Source organism: Amaranthus tricolor, chromosome 14, assembly GCF_026212465.1.
Source record: "Amaranthus tricolor cultivar Red isolate AtriRed21 chromosome 14, ASM2621246v1, whole genome shotgun sequence".
NCBI classification, from domain to species: Eukaryota; Viridiplantae; Streptophyta; class Magnoliopsida; order Caryophyllales; family Amaranthaceae; genus Amaranthus; species Amaranthus tricolor.
This window is the reverse complement of record NC_080060.1, coordinates 7,687,473-7,705,502: the sequence shown is the minus strand read 5'-3', so window position 1 is coordinate 7,705,502 and position 18,030 is coordinate 7,687,473. Positions and strand designations below refer to the sequence as shown.

General features: G+C 34.8%; 1 pseudogene; it reads left to right on the top strand.

The window, feature by feature from the left end:
• The first annotated feature begins 4,073 nt into the window (after positions 1–4,073).
• On the top strand, positions 4,074–18,030 carry LOC130799239 (kinesin-like protein KIN-14J; annotated as a pseudogene).

Here is an 18,030-nt window from a genome sequence, read left to right as displayed (position 1 = left end):
TTGACTGCATCTTCAGCGGTGTTATTATCTTGTGGTAGTTGTACTCCATATTGTCTATTCCAAAGAGAAATCTTGCTTTGAAAATGTGTTTCGAAATGTCTACATGCATTGTCAGCTGCTTCTCTCCATGATCGCTAGATTGACGGCAGTGAAGATGAATCATCGTTCATTAATAGTTGAACATAATGATTTCTATTCACCCAACAAATATGTGTAACTTTATTTACACCATGCACACCCGTTGTTCTCCTTAACGGAAGAACTAAACAGCTATAGTTTGGATTACCGTCAGCAGAACCATAATACACAATGCCAATGTTAAGAAATGTTGCTGCAGAGTACAATTCCATCGGCGCCTCCAACTAGTGAATAAACAGTGCATGTCCCTTGCTATATGAACCAATTTTGAATATAGCATTCTCTAGTGTTTCTGCTGATAGATACACACGTAGGTATTGATCTCTGTTTGTTTGCATTTCCATACACATTGCACGTCATAGAAGAGGCCATGCCTCCTCGCCTCCCAACTTTGTGACGGCAATAGCTTTAAATCTACAGTTACTATCACCTATAACATCAATCCAATCAAACAAGTAAGGAGGAAGAATATGTGAGATGTGATTGGGCCATGGAAAGAGTGAAAAATCACAACCTGTTGAACCATTTGTAATAAAAATAAAGGTTAGTAACATTCAATTGTAATAAACTAATATGAATAATAGAACGGAAAGTCAAGTACCCGATAAGTTGAAACTAAAGTTAATTTTAACTGATGATTGCGTTGATCGAGCACTAGATCTACCACTAGATCTTTCGCGTGATGAAGATCTCGATCTGTGACCCCTATAGGACGATTTGTTGTATTCAAAAGCGCTTTTGTTTCTCCTGAGGGTTTTGCTTGTCGTTGGTCTTCCCTTTCTTTGTAGACTTGCATATGGCTCAGGTATATCGATACCATTAGGATGTAATTCATCTTCAAGTACCTGAGACATGCGTCGTACAACTGCGGGATCGGCTTTTAACACTTCATCGACCAACGATTGAAAGTAATCTTTATCATCGGCGTTTGCGTGCCGTACTCCTTCATCGATGTCAGCTTCTACCTCTATGTATGTTAATGTTTTCCAGAATGAATGTATGTCATCCAAATACAATGAACCTTGTGACCTGATCGACAAATAAAAGTAACAAGCACAGGGCAATCCATAGGTGCTTTGAAGTACACAACCACATCGTTACAAAGGACGATGCTACCACATCGAGCCCGTTGCTGGAGAAGAAAATCAATATATTTGTTATGTAGCGTATCCTTTGTCAATCACATAATCACCCAACTCTAACATACGGTTATGCTTAAGCAGCAATTGTTCCAATGCAAAAATGGATACATGTCGATATAACGATCTCAATAAATTATATCGCAAAGACCTTAAAATAGAATTAATGGATTCCTGTAGCGCTTGTCGGATCCTCGATTGCTGATTTGTTATTTGTTCATGTGCCCTTTTAAACAGGGTATCAAATGAACTATTACCGCTACCAAAATAGTACTTGAAAGACGAGTGTTGGCTTTCAACTCTGCTGGTAGTCTGGTTACCTATGTGTAAACAGTCATTCGTCCATGCACGCACAAATTTCTCTTTGTTTGGAATCCAAAAGTTCCAGCCAAATATCGAACGACCCTTCTATTTCTAGTCGACCAAGTAGCCAAAATCGATTCCCATCTGTTTTCAAATTCGAAAAGCGTAGAACTATTAACCAAGGGGTTCCATCTAGTTTGCCTGAATATCTGCCGTTGTTGATTTCTTTTCCCGCCACACAATTTGTCCACCATGTTCTCTACGTCATTGGCAATATGCCATACGCATAATAAATGTCACACATCTACATTAAACAGAAGATTGAATATAATTAAGATATATTCAATAAAAAGAACGACAATAATTAATTATACAACCTTTTTACTTGGGAAGACATCATGAATAGCTATAGATAAACCCTCATATCGATCAGTTACGATTACGTTGGGAGTCTGAGCTCTGCCAAAAATATCTCTCAATATCTCCAACACCCACGAATATGACACAACCGCCTCATCTCGCATCAAAAAAAAATACAACCAAGAAGTTGTGATTGGTTGGCGTCATTCCATTTATTTCACAAAGCGGCCGCTTTTGTTTGTTTGTTTTGTAAGTTATATCTATCAACACAATATAGGTACGTATCATCTGGATGGATGTAGGATTTGCAATTAATAATCTACTCAATTCCCCTTCACTATCCAAGTCTGTCCAAACTACGTAATTATGCTCTATGGTCATATAAAGACAATGTTGAAGCGAAGTCCTACTCTCCATCTCTTCTCTCCTAATTAATTGTCTTACATTGTAAATTTGATTCATACTAGCAAAAAAACCAGGAAAAATTTGTTTAATTGAGGTCATGATAAACGCAGGTTGCATGCCGATTGCACTAAGCTCTCGTATGTGCTGCCGAATATCTACAGTCAACCTATTTGCCCTTACATGACCATCTCTTTACACTAAGAACGGGTGGTTATGTCTTCCTTTTTCACTAGGACACACCCTCACCGTCCAAGGTTTTTCCCCTAGTTACGACTACTACATACAATCATAAATTTACACCTACATGTTCTACTTTTAGAACCAGGTCGGATAACATTATCTAAGTTATGCAAATCACCCCTAATATTACCATAGCGCTGACATCTTAAGTACAGACTAACTCTAAAACGTCTTTCTTTTTGTTTATATGAAGCACGTGTAAATTGAAAACCAATTCCTATTGCTATCTCATCGGCCCAAGCATGTAATTCATCTACAGAATCAAATTCCCTATCCGTAACAAATCTACCAGAGTAATCTACATTGTCCCCTAGGTTTTCAAAGTTTGCAAATGTAAAATAAATTTCAATTATTAATAAATAGTATTCAAAATATAAAATAAAACATAGATTATATTAATAAAATATTATATAAATAAACATTAATAATAAAAATATTAAATATTAAATGAACAATAATTTAGTTTAATAATCAAAATTTCAAATAAATTAACAATAACAATACAAAATATTACATAAATAATAATTAGGTAAATAAAATATACTCCCTCCGTTCTTTTTTGATCTTCCACATTACTATAACGGGTAGTTTCAAAAGTTCTTCCACTTTAGAATACTTTCTATTTTTAGAAATTTTTTATCCCACTTTTACCCCTTAAAACCCCCCGTTTTCTTTTAATGTACCCCTTTTCTTTTATTTATAATTATTTTCTCTCTCATACTTTCAATACAATCATTACTTCACAGTTCACACTACTATTTAATTAAAATAATACCCACTACAACCCAAAGATTCAATTTTCCTTAATATGTGTGAAAAACTCAAAGTGGAAGATCAAAAAACAACGGAGGGAGTATATAAAATAAATTAATTTAAATAATAATAAAATATAAAATAATTTAAATAAATTACTACAACATAAGTTATAAGTTACTACAATAATTTAAATAAAAAATAAAAAATAATTTAAATAATAATAATATAAATTATAAAATAAAATAATTTACTACAACATATATTAAATAATAATAAAATAAAAAATAATTTAAATAAATAAGAGGAATAAAAATTAAAAAAAAGGAGGAGTCGCACTTGACCGGGCCGCAGATGGGTAGCGTGAAACGCGCGACTGGATCGCGGTTGGGTCGAGTGGAATGTGCGATTGAACTGCGGCTCAGTTGTGCGTTTCACGCGACCCACCCGCGGCCCGGTCGCGTGCGACTTGTATTCATCAGTTTTTTTTTGAAAAAATTCAAATCGATTGAATTACAAACCGAATCAAATTTATGCTCATTTTAGTTCAGCATTGTAAATTGATTTAAATTTTAGCTTATTTTAATTTAGAGAGTTTTAGAAAGATATTAGAGTTTTTAAGTTCTTAAATTATGCAGGGTGATATTAAAAATTAATTATATAGGAGATGAACATAAAATAAAAAAGATGCCCAAGTTTAATAATATCAAAACGGAACTCGGAAGAGTACATAATAGTCAGCGGGATATAAATTTTTGAATAAAATTTCGGTTCTTCAACTACTTAGCAGTTTGCACAAGCCACCAAGTCATCTTCTTCCTACTGCAGCAAAATACGAGAGAACTTATTTTATCTTCCTCCTTAAACCCCATTAAAGCCTGCAATTTTCGTTTCCATTTCCATATTTATAATCAAAGAAAAAGAAGAACTAGGGTTTTCGAATTTTTCCAATCGGTAACCGTTCCTTCTTTTCCTTCTATTTTTTTCACCTCTTCCAAAATTTCTCTATGTGTTGCTCATTTTATTTACTAGGTATGTTTTGTTTTATTCAATTGCATTTCTTTGGTTCTTTTATATGGAGCCTTGTCCATTTTGACCTTTTCTATGAATGTGAACTGAGAATTCAATTGTGGTGGTTTTGGTCAACCTTTTTTGGGGTTCATGATGAATCTAGGAAATTGAGCTTTTAGGTACTTGAATTACTTACTAAACTTCATACTTTGATTAGGTAATGGTTAATTTTTGACTTTTTAGAATTAAGCTTATTTAATAGTTGATGTGAATAGAATGAGAATTATGGACTGGAAATGGTTATTGTAGCTTGACATTATTTGTTGGAGAGGTAAAGTATGTGCATTGCAGTATCTATAGGATCGCAAGTATGAGCCTTGAATTTGATGACTTTTCGATGAACTGGGCATCCGTAAATTGTGCTATAAATTTAAGTATGTACATTTGAATTTAATCATGTACATTTTACATTTGTCAGCTAGCTGAAGTTCTTATGTTAGCTTAAACCTTGTATAGGAATTAGCCATGTAAATTGGAAATTCATAGTGGTATAAGCGAGTAAAATTGAGATAACGAGTGTAAATGTGATTATTGGTAAGTATCAGAATTGGGTATTACTTGGAATATCACGAGGGTAGGATTGAATTAATAGAAATGATCGGATCGTGCGATAGTACGATCCTATGAATTAAGGTTAATTTGATAAAATGTTTAGTCGTTAGTCATAATTATTTATTTCAAAAGTTGAAAATGATGATATAAATTTTTAAAACGTCATTTTAAAAACTATTTTCAAACACAAGTGTGTATGTAAAATAAATTCGTGAAAGATGATACATGAGGAAAACCAATTATAATGGAGACTAAGTTTGGAGGATCTAATCGTATGATCTTAGGACCATAGAATTGTATGATGGCCCTACCAATCTAAATTATATTCCATATGGGATCGTTGTCCCTCGTTTATTTTTCAATCATAGAATCGTAGATTAGAACCAAAATTTTAATATGGTTGTTAGTGTGCTTGTATCATATAATTGAAATTCTATTGGTTTGTAATGAACCAATTGGTCATTTGGTGTTTCTCAGGTTTGGAGCAAGTTTTGCCTTTAAGTTTTGAGCACAAAGATAAGGATTTGAGTGCTTTTGTGTTTACAATTGTGGAGAAAAGATGCATATATATTTGATTATAAAAACAATTCTAAGAATTTCGCATGACCTAGAACTAAGCTTCATAGCTTAACTATAAAGGTAACAACAATGGAGCCAAGAAATGAACTTGAACAAGTGGCCTTTTAAATCAGAATAGGTTCAATTTCAAGTGGCCTTATTTTTGCACAATGACGAGGAGCAACTACAAGGTGGTTGAAAAAATAATTTTAAAATAATCTAGGCCTTTAAAGTCACAATAGATTCAATTTCAAGGGACCTCGTGTATGTTCTTTGGCTTTTGAAAACTTATCTTGTTTATCATGTAGTAAAAAGTGCCATGCTTTTGGGGTACAAACTACAGTCCTCAATCATGATCTTACATTTAGCTTTAATTGTATGTATACAGTTCGCCACGAGAATAGGAAAACAATATCATGGATCTAGTGTTGGTAGCACTTAGCAGCCATGGGGATTGTAGGCTCGGGCATGTCAAGTTTGATTAAAGCCTTATTAATGTTGAATCATATAAAATATAAATATGAATAACGTTAGCCAAGTTATTTGAGATACATATACCGTCATCGTTTCCTATACTTGTACCATGGATTCGAAACTGGTTGGCAGAATGAAAAATTTAACTTTAATGACTATAAATCTCTAGGGAGGATTACATCTTCTTATACATGTATAGTTGTATGTACCTAGGGAAATTATGCTTCATATAGAGCTAAAAGTAATTATTGAAGTACCGAAATCATGTAAATACTATGGTCCATGATTTACAAGTTCTAACTAAAGTAGGTCCACAACTTTAATAGGATTTAAAATTTTTCCTTTGTAACTGTATTGTTTTAGTGATAATCTATAGGTCACTAGTCGTTAGTAAGCTAAAGCTAGTCTGTGTAGAGGTTATAGAAACATTAGACATCATAATTTTTCATTGTCGGTTTCGATCTCCTTGATGTTGTTTCTAATCCTCTGTGATATACCTATTACTTACTTCTACAGTTCTATGCTTATATGTTTTGTGCTATGACTTTAGTACCTGCGTGTAAATGGTCAAGCGTTTTACAGTTGTGTTTCCCTCTCAACTCCAATTTTTTACTATGTTTATTTCGTACTCCTCTAAAGTGAAATAAGGAATTCAGGATCTAGCGAAAGCTGTAGACTGCATCCTTTGAAGTTCTGACTTGTTTTATGAAACAGTTTGATGCGTGAAATATCATTATGGATAATGCTATGCCAATAGTTCCTAATTTTTAGTGTGGTCATTAATTCCTTGTCTATATGTGAAACTCTACTCCTTTTCATATCGAAAAAATTAAATATTGCAACCTTTGTTTGCAAAAATGACGTTTTGTATGGTCATTTGTTAGGGACCTATCATGATTTCCTTGTGATTATATTTTAACAGTAATCAGTGCTCGGGAAAAAGCACTCTTAAACTTTGAGGATGGACTTGCAAGTGCCCAAGAAAAATCATTCTTAAACTTTGAGGATGGACTTGGAAACACAAGAACACTTGAGAGAGAATAGGATGTCTAACTTTGATGCCAAAGCATGCAATGGAAATGTAGAAACAGAAAGTCTCAAAAGTGTGGTCAAGGGTATGTCTTTCATGCTGTTACTTTTGTTCTCAACTAGTTTCTCCTTTTTTGACCGTTGGGATGTTTTGCCTGTTTTTCTCTGGATACATAGTTATATACTCTTATTTTCTTTCAGATATGATAGAGTGGTTGAACGGGCAACTTCCTAATCTGAATGTTTCAGTAGGTTCTTCACTTGAGGACTTAAGAGTTTGTTTGCTTGATGGAACTGTTTTATGCCAGATTCTGAATAGACTTTACCCTGGGGCAGTTGAAATGGTACCAAAACATTTCCATTTTCCAAGTTCAATTTTAGTGTTTTTGTTTTTCTTTTCTTTTGGTGTGTGTGTGTGTGGGGGGGGAGGGGGGACCAACAAACATTGCAGTAGTTTTGTGGTTAATATGTTAGAGCATATACTTCTCTAATTTTCTTGAAATTCTTTTTTTTTTTAGCTCCTTGGTGGTAGTTCAGGGCTCCATCAAGCAACTGTAGAAAGCTTTTTATCAACTTTGGATAAAATGGGTTTGCCTGGGTTTGAATGTTTGGATTTACAACAGGTATTTTTCGTCACCATACATCAAATTTCTTGAATTCTTTGCAACTGTTGCAACAACAACAATGCTAAAGCCGTAAAACATATGGGGTTAGCTGCTTAATCAAAACATATCAACATGAGAGATTGTACATACTACAAATGTTTACATAACTAATGTGGTAATTGGTAAAAGACATGGTAAATGTCCTTGAATAGACTTGTTCTTGTTGATCAGACAATTAGAACTTTGAGATGAAAATTCGAGTGGAATGGTTTAGTTAGCATTTTGTCATTATTCAGTTAAGGTTCTAATCAATTCCTAATCAGCCTATAGTCGCATCTCGTAAAGTTCCCTTATCAAGGCCTCGTCTCCTGGTCCCTTAACCTTACATTTACTCAATTTCAGGCAAGTTCAATGACTTTAGACTAGTTAAATCAAGTATTGATTTAAGAAATTCATGCAATTTAAGAAGCATACATGTTCCAAAATTTTTAATAGGCAGAGAACCTATCTTAAATGTGTCATTTGGTGCCCAAATGTATCTTTTCTAGTGTATATTTTGGATAATATGCAGGGATCTATGTTCAAGGTGTTGGAATGCCTTCAGGGGCTTAACAGCAATGGCAGCTTCAACAGTGGTAGAGATACAACAAGTAATCATGTGAGAAGATGCAATATGCCAGATATGGAAGGTTTGGATGGAGCTGATAATCTTCAGGTACATTCTAACAATTCTGCTAAGGTTGGACCAGAGAAACAAAGACATTCATGGGAGTCAAATTTTCAGACTGCCCTTCAGAGTACTAATTTATCAGGTGAGATTTTATTTCTGGACATCAGTCTCACGAATCATGGAATTTACAATAAGTTGCATTAGTGAAAAGATTAAAATTTGTAAATATTCACAGTAACTTTATCTCGATTATGATGAACCATATTATAATGCCCGACTTTCAAATATGTTTACATGTTGTGTTGACCCTTACAAATGTCATTGTCATTATTTCTCTATCAAGTGTTTGTCTTTGTAAGGTCACCACCAATAACTCGCTTTCCCTTGTTTTAACCTTTTTTTTTGTATTGTTTGTTGTCTCTTTTGTAATGAAGAAAATGTTTTCCAAGCCCCATTGGTTTATAAGAAAGAGACATATCTAAAGTAGTGATCATATGAAGGAGGATGCTTGCACTATCTTTTTTATTTATTTGGATAGACTGACTGGACAAAGTTGGTAAAGTTTACTTCTTTGCAATTATGATCGAAGAGAGCTAAGCGATTGTCATGTGGGTAGTGATGAATGATGATTGGTGACAGACCAAGTTAGTAGGAACTAGCAAGGGGTGAATGATTCATGATACCAATTTTATGCTTGGTAGTGTTCTTTAGGCGGTGACTGGGAGTTGGCTCATCATTATTGTTTTTGCAGTTTTGAACAATGACGTTTGTTTGGGCTTTCTTGAATTTACAATCCTTGCAAAATTTTGTTTAAACCCTATCAAGCCTTTTAATACTAGGTGTAGACTTAGAATCATGGGTTAGCCTAGTGGTTGAGGACTTTACCTTTCACCCTTGTGATAGGGGTTTAATTCTCATCACCTACACGCTGGTATAGTTCCCTTTTCCCCTTGCCACTAATGATTCTCTAGCCTACCCCTAAATCAAAAATAAAATAAAATAAAATATTGGGTGTAGACTTGGACAACCAAATTAATATATGAAGCATGCAAGTGTGTGTCGATGCTCTTTTTGGCAAGTAAGGGAAAGGGAGAGGAGCTGAGGGAGATTATTGAGTTTTTTTTCCAAATCTTTCCAATGTTGAAAGGATTTGTTTAGTACAAGATGTAAGAGACTTTTTCCTTCCCTTTTGGCATCCAAATGAGGGAAATGTCATCCCTCCGTTTCTCTCCCCTTCTTTTCGTTCCATTTCATTCCATTCAAATATAATGTTAATGAATGATAGACAACAGAAATGTTGCAGTGAAGGTATGCAAGCTATACAAAATTGGATGTTTGTTTTCTTCCAGTTCATATGTTCCTTTCCTCACCTCTCTCTTCTCACTATTCAACAAGAGGAAAGAGAAAAAAATTCTACATTTTATGAACTGGATATTTCTGTTTGTTTTTTCAACCTCATATGGATTCTATTCTCAAGTTTCACCGCACTTATCTTGAGATCCCTCTTCATTTTTAAAATGCAAATATAGCTTAAAGTATACATGCAATATGTTTGCTATCAGATTCACTAATCAGCAAATATGCTAAAACCATTTTAAGTGAGTATTATCTCAGAGTTAGTCTTTTTCTTATTTTAATACTGTTTTTATAAAAATTTGGGACATTCTACTTAGTAATGAACTCTTGACTTTTCTGCTTGGTGTACTAAGTTTTTTATATTCACATGATAACCCTGAACTAATATATAATATACTAAGTGACGCATTCGCCTTGAAGGCTTGAATTGTTTCTTAACCGTCAAAACTTTACTATTACCAATTTACTGTCTCTTTTCCTTGATTCCCTCCATCCTCACTGACTTAATTGCAATTCTTATACCATTGTTAAAGCTTCAACCTTTTGTTACTATAACATAGTCTTTTCTCTGTTTCCCTTGTTTTCTTCTTCTCTACTAAAAGCCTCTACTATTATTATCCAATTTGGTTTCGGCATATTTGCCAACGCACAATTTTAATCTTAAATATCTATAATTGTGTTTGAGTAAAAATTATAAAAAGTTGATATTAATAAAATTTACATTAAGACGAATCAAATAAGATTCCACTCAACTATGTTTTAACTCATAAAATAAAAACAAAGCACATATTAAGAGTGATTGATGAATAGTTTTAAAAAATCAAATGGGACAGTGAACAGGAGGGATTATTTTTTAGTAATTGCTTTCCATTGTTGAAGGAGTAAGGCTGTAACGGCTCTTGTTCAATTACATTTGTGTTAATAAGGGGGATTCACTCTTGAATGCTTGTCCAAACACCACTAAATCCAATCAATAAACCCCCAAAAATTGATTATAAAGGAACCTCAAATTACCAAGATGAGGAGAAATATAATACCCAAGAGTTTCGAAGAACCCTAGTGAAGTATAGTTACTCGTTGGTGCGGCCTACTACAAGTAACACTATACCATTTACAGAAGTGGAGAGTTTCGTTCCATAAACTCAATACACTAAGTGGGTCATGGGTTATTTGGGTTATGATTTCTAGAAATACTATCCAGTTTGTTAAAATTATTCTGAGTTCCGGCCATTTGCTATGATATAAAGCTTGAAAAGTTTGTTGAATAGGTCACTGAAAAACCTACAAATTGAGATATAAGTTGTTCAGGATTCAATTCAAATTATTCAGAAATTTGCTTAAATGTTGTAAATTTTTATGCTCCCAAAAATCAATGCCATTATTTCTAAAATCAGGAATTCGGTATAAAATAAATGGATCTGTGAAAAAATTATATAAAAGGCAAGTTATTACCTTGTCCATGTATTAAGTCATTCTGGAGCTTGAGCAATGGTGACTCTGGCTTTTGTGGTAGTGGCCTAGGATTTCAATTTTGAATAATGGTGCTAAAGAAATCTTTATTGAATGGTATGATTAAGGCATAATGGAGCTTGAGAAAAACCCAGAATTGGAAGCAGGATGACGAAAGATATGAGGGTAATTTTCGAATTATTTGATTTTTAACCGTCAATGAACAGTTTGAATTGACTTAGAATTACGTGAGTATTATATAGACATAGTATATATAACTCAGGGTTACCATGTGAATTAAAAACGTTTTTGTCTACATGTAATTATGTGATATTTAAATTGTTAATATGTTTTCTTGCTTATCAGCTTAATGCCTCAATTTCTCGTTGCACTAGTCACAATAGTCTTTTTTTTCTTCTGTATGACGGTAAACAGGGTTTTCTTTGTGAAATGCATGGAATAACTTTTTCTCTTCTTTCAGATTGAGAAGACAAAACTAGAAGAGAAGAAAAAAAATGGTGAGCAAGATGTAGTTCATTTGATGAAAGAAAAAGACACGCGTGATGCTGAGGTTAGAGCTTTAAAACAAGAGCTACAGGTGGTGAAAATGTCATATGAGAAAAACTGCTCACAATTGGAAGCTGAAGTAAAGGAAAGTAGTGCTAAGTTACAGGAAAAGATTATGGATCTTGAATCTCATCTACAAGTTTCAAAGAAGAAAGTGAATGAACTGGAGGAAACCTTTGAACTTGAGGTTCAAACATTTAAAAGGAGAGAGTTTCGTTACTCCTGTCTTGTAGATTCTCAGTCTAATGTTCTAAAGGTTTGATGTATTAATATTTTGAACTTCAGCGCTGTTTGTTCCTGTGTTTTAAATGTGAATTTTTTATAATTTATGCCTGAGATTACGATTGTATGCAGGGACTAAGGATAGATCTCAATTCCGTAAAGAGAGAGGTTCTGACTACTCAAGAATGCTACCCTCTTGAATTTCAATTTCTAGGTAGAAATGACCTATGACATTTCCAGTTGCAAATTCTCTTGAGTCCCTAGTCTCTATTGCCATTTCTTACTGAAACTACGTGTTTTGCAGGCAAAAGGCTCAAGGAATTTGTTGATGCTGCAGAGAAGTATCACATGGTTCTTGCAGAAAATAGGAAATTATATAACGAGGTTCAGGATTTGAAAGGTACACTTGATTTGCTTACGTAAGCTTGGTTTTGTATATGCTAGCTGATTCATTGTTCGTTGCTTTTGACAGGAAATATTAGAGTATATTGCCGTGTAAGGCCTTTTCTTCCTGGGCAGAATGAGAAGCAGACAGCCATAGAATACATTGGTGAGAATGGCGTGCTTGTTGTTGTCAATCCCCTAAAATCAGGAAAAGAAAGCCACTGATTGTTCAAGTTCAACAAGGTCTTTGCTCCAACAGCTAGTCAAGGTTTTTGACATCTTTAATATAGGCATCTTCCACATATTCATTATCCTGTGTTATACATGCTAAATATTTTTGGAAAATTTGTTTAAAATAATCACAACTATAACTCATTCTCTCAAAATAATACCTATTATTAATCAACTAAACTAATACATACTATTGGAATAACCTTCTCATAATAATCCATAGTTTTATTGATCTTCTCAATTACTCTCAATTGTTTTAGTAAAAAACATACTTTAGATTGTTATGAGAAGGTACCTTAATAGTACGGATTATTTTGAGTTAACCAATGCTATGAGTATTTTGAGTGGATGATTCAAAGTATTTTTTAACAAAATTTCCAATATTCTTATATTTATGATTTATGATCGGGTATCTGGAAGCTTTTCTATAATACAATAATGCCTCATTGACTTAGTTCATTTTATTTCTTGGCGGAGGAGATATTTATAGACACCCAACCATTAATTCGATCTGTTCTCGATGGGTATAATGTATGCATTTTTGCCTACGGACAAACTGGTTCTGGCAAGACATATACTATGGTATGTTTGATTTTTTGTTATGATACGATGCTTAAGTAGTTGTGTATATGTCGTAGCCTTGCCTGGGCGAAAGTCATTTAATGGCGTTGGGATAATGGAATGTTGTTGTACTCTCTAATTTCCATTTATCTTTTATTGTCAATCTAGACTGGACCTGATATGATGTCAAAGAAGCATTGGGGAGTAAATTATAGAGCTTTGCATGATCTGTTCCTAATTTCAAAAAGTAGACAAAGCTCCATTATGTATGAAGTTGGTGTTCAGATGGTTGAGATTTACAATGAGCAAGTGAGAGATTTGCTTACATGTGATGGCTCACAGAAAAGATCCTTTTTCACTTTAATTTCATTTTGTATTGGATTTCTTTTTATCCTTGCATTTGAACCTGTCAATTGTTTATGACAACCTTTTTATTTAGAGATACTATACGAGGTATTTTATCTTTCTGTTCAACTCTTGTCTTGCAAACTAGTCCTGTTTGCACTTAAACCATCTTCTTACCTTAACGGCCCGTTTGGTAACCGGTACTAAATGTTGGGAATGGTAATGAAATGTTAGCGTAATTTTGGTAAGAATATCTCTTGATGAATTTAATGGTCATACTTATTCTCCTTCAACAAGCTCATTTTCTTTAAAAAATTCATTCCAATGCATTACCACTTAAACATGTGGTATGTATTAGGTGGTAATGAAAAACTATGTACAAAAAAACTTTTTTAAGATCAAACTTTCATTATCATGGTAATGACATCACATATCATGAAAATTTACACTACAAATCATTCACATTACCACTAATTAGTACCATTATTGTCTCCTTGACATTTTTAAAATCAAATCCTTACCACAATGGAAAGATTTGAAAGGAGAAGTACCCCCCCCTCCCTTTCCCTTTCCTCCTAAAATGCTATCCAAACTTACTCTAAAAGAACCCTTCCATAACATAGTAGCATTTTTTTTCTTTTGTTCTGTTGCATCTTGAATTCTTATGTGGACATTGTATATATATATATTCCCAATATTACATAAATTTGTGGTTAACTTTGCTAGTAAAAGAAATGAATTATTGTTTCCACACACTTGATATTGTCTCCTTGACTTGCACACACTTGGGATTTGGAGCACCACTCAACCTTATGGCTTGGCAGTCTCAGATGCTAGTATGCACCTTGTTAAGTCGACAAATGAAGTGCTTGAGTTGATGAACATTGGATTTTTGAACAGAGCTGTAGGTGCCACTGCGCTGAATGAAAGGAGTAGTAGATCTCACAGGGTTTTTTTTCTGAATTTCATTCTTTTTGCCGGTGAAATTATTTTCAAACTGTTGTAAATTATCATTCACATCAGCACTTTTTAAGGTTACCTTCTTCAACGAAATAGTTCCCCAGATGGGTGGTTGAAAATAGCTTTCTATGAATTCAACTACTATTGACTGCAGGTTGGAGATCAAATAAAGCCTTGCACTCTTAATTTTTTATTTGTTGCACAAGTGAGGAGGCTGGAAGGCATTTAATTTTCAAAACGAACTTTCATGATTTTTGTAGCATAAGCTCTATTAATGAAATTCTCATTGATGATACAGCATCCTTACCGTTCATGTTCGTGGCACAGAAATGAAGAGCAATTTTGTTTTGCGTGGTTGTCTTCACTTGGTAGACCTTGCAGGGAGTGAAAGAGTTGATCGCTCTGAAGCAACCGGAGATAGATTGAGGGAGGCCCAATATGTCAACAGATCATTGTCTGCTCTTGGGGATGTAATATCTGCGTTGGCTCAGAAAAATTCCCATGTTCCTTATAGAAATAGTAAACTTACGCAGGTTTTGCAAAGCTCACTAGGTACTCGGAATAACTTTATGCTACGTTAATTTTCTTTCTAGTTGAATGATGTTTGTCTTGTAATAACTTTACTCTATTAAATCAACATCACGACAATTCATTTAAATACTTGTAAACCAGGTGGGCAAGCAAAGAGATTAATGTTTGTGCAACTTAATCCTGATGTGGAATCTTAATCTGAAACTACGAGCACTCTAAAATGTGCTGAGCTGGTATCTGGAGTTGAGTTGGGGGCAGCACACAGTAACAAAGAGGGAAGAGATGTTAGGGAACTCATGGATCAGGTCTGTTTCTATGTGGTTTCTTCCTTCAAATAACTTTGATTTCAAAATGGCTTTTAAGACTGTTTTCAATTCATACTTGGCTCGTGTGCTATGTTGGAAACACTTTACATGTGAGACAAGATCCCACATCGATAAAATAATGGGTTGTGGACATGCACATATATTGGGTGAGCTAATCCTCCTACTGCCATATGGTTTTGGGAAGCAATGAACCTGGCCCGTGGGTTTGTGGGCCCAAGCCTACAGGTGTTCCATATCCACACGAGTGGGCCACAGTGAGATTATGTGACGAATTGTTACGGCCTAATATGGTATCAGAGCCAAAGGTGGTTCCTGGTATGATGTGGTTCACATGCGAGGGAGAGTGTTGGAAATACTTCACATGTGAGACAAGATCCCACATCGATAAAATAGTGGGTTGTGGACTTGCACATATATTCGGTAAGCTAATCCTCCTTCTACCAATCTACCATATAGTTTTGAGAAACAATGAATTTCACCAAGTGTATGTGCAAGTCAACGTTCTTGACCCGTGGGTTTGTGGGCCCGAGCATACGAGTGTCCCGCGTCCATACGAGTGGGCCACGGTGGGATTATTTGACGAATTGTCACGGCCTAATAGTGTGACCTGTGCCATATGGAAAGAAGCAGAAGTTACATCTGCACACTTGTGTCAGTTGTGTCGAAAACTGTTAATGAGTTGAAGAAAAATATTTGAACTCAGCAAATGGAGTTCGATTATCATCATGATTTTCGTGTGGGACATAAAATGGCTCTCTTGGAAAGTAGGATTAAACTGTTTTGTGGACCAGAAACATCATCCAATTTTCTAGCTTGCATTATGTTTGTGAAACTCTAGTGTTTTGAGTATAACTCTTGGACAATATATGATTGCATATATAAAATAACACTTTTTGGCTATGGCCTATGGTATTTTCAACATTGAAGTCAATGGTTGGGAACGATTTTCCGATTGTCTTGTTTTGTATTCAGTCTATGATTGGCATTCATTTTTGTTGGACAATTTTTTTAACTTCTTTTGTACATGATAATGGCTTAGTTATGTGTTTTGCCATCAGTCAGCACTATACGTGTGCAACAGGGCAGGGGCCCACTAAAAGCCTGTAACCTGGCCCAAAAGGATCAAGCCCATTTATTTTCTAAGAGGGTTGAGCTTTAATGGGTTGACCCATTAAGATTAGTAGACCGGGTCACATTTTTAACGGTTGGGTTTGTCGTATACATAAAATGTATTGATTTTTTGACGGGCCTTTAGAGGTTGGATACTTATTAATATAATACACAAAATTCAATTTGAAGGTGGCGGATGCTTAGTAGTATTACCCAGAAACTCTGTAGCTGTGGTAACTGGTAAGTAATGAGCTTAAGAGGAAATTATGCTTGTGAATTTGTGATTCCGTATGTTATGGAAAGTATTTAACATACTGCTAGTTGGAGAAAGTCTTGAGCAAATGCTTCCAGAACATGATTAAACAACCAAATGTAATTATATGCCACAGCATAATTGATTCAGTTAGTAAAGTGAAAATTTGGAATAAATGTGGCGGGTCAAATGGGCTTTTGGCTTAACCTGCCCCGTAAATATTTATATTTGACCCGGCCCAGCATAACCCTTAAAGAAATTGCTCAACCAGGTCCGAACTGGGCCATTGAACACCTCTCGTCAGCACCAATGGTGGACATGCATGTTTTTTTAGGTGTAAACAGGAGATTCAGGTCCATCATCTGACATTATGACTAGTGAAGTTCTACCGCTCATTTCAGATCTTATGAGTTTGTACTTTGTACAGTAGCCTAACCCTTAGCTGTTTGTAGGTTGCAGCCCTGAAAGCTACCATTGCAAAGAAGGATGAAGAAATTGAGCGATTGCGTCTTCGCAAGTATGTTTACTTGTGCTGGTTTAATTTCATCTTTTGGGTCACTACAATCGGATCTCGCCTTGTTTTGCTTATGTCTTGGTCCCGCTTCTAAGAATCTCTTTCTTAGACCAACTTGGTTCCAGTTTGCTTAATCTCAAGTCCAGATTACAATATAAACCATTTGGCTTGGTTCTTGTCATGAAATTAAAGAACTTTGCTTTAATTTTCTACCCACATTTCGCCTTTAGCTGTACTGTTGTGCATTTCTTCCTCGTCAATAAATTACATTCCTCTGAGTTTAATACTTTTCCTTGTGGTATGACACAGGCAATATGAAACCATCATCCAGTAACTCTTCATTGTTAAATCCAAAACCGAGGCCTCCCAAGCGTTGGAACTAACAGCTGCATTGCTCGTGCAACTACTGGGTTGAACTGGTGAAGTATAGCTAATCTTATCATTCGCTCTGTTGCTCACCCTCTTGTGACGTTTTCATTCCTCTCTTGCCACTAATGGTAGCATAGGCTCATTTGTGCAGATTTAACAAACAGATGCTGTTTATTCTGTAGACCTGACACAGATGACTATTTGTGATCTATCTGTAAATAATGTACAGCAAACAATTGGTTGTCCATTTTCAATTATAACTAAATTGATGAGATTCAGATAGCTCAAACTGAAGGAAGTATTGAAAAAACTTTTATAACATCATCAACATCATCATCATACCCAATGTATCCCGCTCATAGAGACTATAACAAGATTTTAAATCTTATGTATTCAATAATATGTGATAAAGTTTACATAACAACATTGTAATGGCTAGCTATCAGTGACTTCTTGGTGTGGTGTGTGGATGAAGCCAATTTGAATTCATTGACCTCAATTATATCAATTTCACAGGTTGCTCAATGATGATATGCTAGCTTGGTTGGTGATGAG